The sequence below is a fragment of the Pteropus vampyrus genome, unplaced genomic scaffold (genome assembly GCF_000151845.1).
Source record: "Pteropus vampyrus isolate Shadow unplaced genomic scaffold, Pvam_2.0 Scaffold313, whole genome shotgun sequence".
In the NCBI taxonomy this organism is placed as follows: domain Eukaryota; kingdom Metazoa; phylum Chordata; class Mammalia; order Chiroptera; family Pteropodidae; genus Pteropus; species Pteropus vampyrus.
The window spans coordinates 769,763-771,577 of NW_011889094.1; positions in this window are offsets into that span (position 1 = coordinate 769,763).

The window sequence follows — 1,815 nt, forward strand, 5'->3', positions numbered from 1 at the left end:
GGCCCGGGGACTCGGGGTGGCTCGGGGACGCGTTTTGCTCTCCGCGGGCGTGCGTGTCTCCCCGCACCTCGCAGGCAGGCTGCAGCGTCGTCCCCCACGCAGCTCCCGGGCTCCAGGGCGCCGTGCCCGGGACCCTGCACCTCTGTCGCCGGGCGCGGCCGAGAGGGTCTGGTGACAGCGGGGTCACACAGCACCTCTGAAGACGGAGTCTCAGGAGAACGGTGTCCGACGAATCCGGGCTACTCCCAGCAGCTGCAAGAGAGGGCAGGCAGCGGGGGCGGCGGAGGCGGCTTCTGCGTTTGCGGCGCCCTGTCCCCTCGCCCCCAGCGCGGCCGGCCGCCTCAGGGCGCTGTCGGCCCGGCCAGCTTGAGGGGCACGACATCCTCATTCTGTTTCATTTTACGTGTTCACTTATTCACGGCTCACACGCGACTTGTAGGTTATTTCATCCCCGGTGGCGCGTAACTGCCTTTGCTGTGGGGACACAGCGCGGCGGCGGGGAGATCCGTGGCTTTGCCGGCGGGCTGTGGGGACAGACGCCCCGGTTCAGACGGCAGCCCCGCCTGCAGCCACGGGACTAAATGTGCGGGCCTGACCCTCTGCGTTCCTACTTTCTCCCCTGTGAAGCGCTCATGGCGGCACCTGTCTCGGGGCTGTACCTGTGAGTGGCAGCGGAGGCCTCTCAGGAGACTCGGCGCAGGCCCGATGCAGTGAGGCGGGGCTGTCCCTTTCCCTCACTGTGGTCTCAGTAAGTGTCACCGTCTACACGTCTGCAAACAGTGTGAGCTACAAATAGACCGCAGCCATGTACAGCGAACATTTAATGTATTAGGGTTGACTGAGGAATAATGTTTTTAAAATCAGAGTTTCTTTTGCATTCACGAGCCCTGGACTAAAGGCGTGAGCGCTGGTCCTCAGTGGGGGTGTTCACATCCTTCTTCATCCAGATCATCACTCCTGTGCACTCTAAAAATGAGTTTTCTTTAAAAAAAATAAAGGAATGTCTCTTACAGGAAATTTAGAAAATGCAAATTTAAAGAAAATGTTAAAAAAAAAACCCACGATAAAACCAGCCACATTTGGCGTATTTCTATCCAGATACGTTTCTCTCTCTGCATGTTTATACCGAGAAAGACAGATTTATTATCTGTATCACCTAAAACTTAGAGTCAACTGTGCCTGCACACGTCCCTTTTGCTACGTTTTTGATGGATTAACATCTTCATAAAATAACATTCATTTTGCACACGTATGCCCTCATTTTCCATTCCTACTGACAGCATTTGGTTCGACCAAGCAGCTGTCCTCACCCCTGAAACACTGTGCCCCCAGACCTGGCAGGCAGGGCCAGTCGACGCAGCGGCCTTTGCAATTGGCCTAATCTTGGAAGAATTGACGATTTCACTTCAGAGGGAAAGGCAGTCTGTAAACCAGTGAAAAGATATTTCTGAAGTATTTATGTTTTCTAATTTGGGGAGGTTTTATTTTATAATCTGGAAAAAATACTAGCTGAAGCATAGGAAAGGGGGTGACACTGACCTGCCTGAACGCTGCAGGCTGCTGACCGGGTGTGTCCGTCTGTGTCTGCGCGGCCACGTCCCCGAGTCGCGGGGCCCAGATCTCTTATGGGACGGCAGATGACATGCATATCAGTTTTTGGCTTATCACTTAGTGCAGGGCATCGGGAGAAAGCTAGCACAGACGTGGGCGTTGTGTTTCTGAGTTGCGCTGTTTTGTGTTGTGTTTAGCTTTTTACATCAGTGCTGTTAGAGACCCACATCTGATTTTTTTTTTTCTTGGTTTGCTTTTATTTTA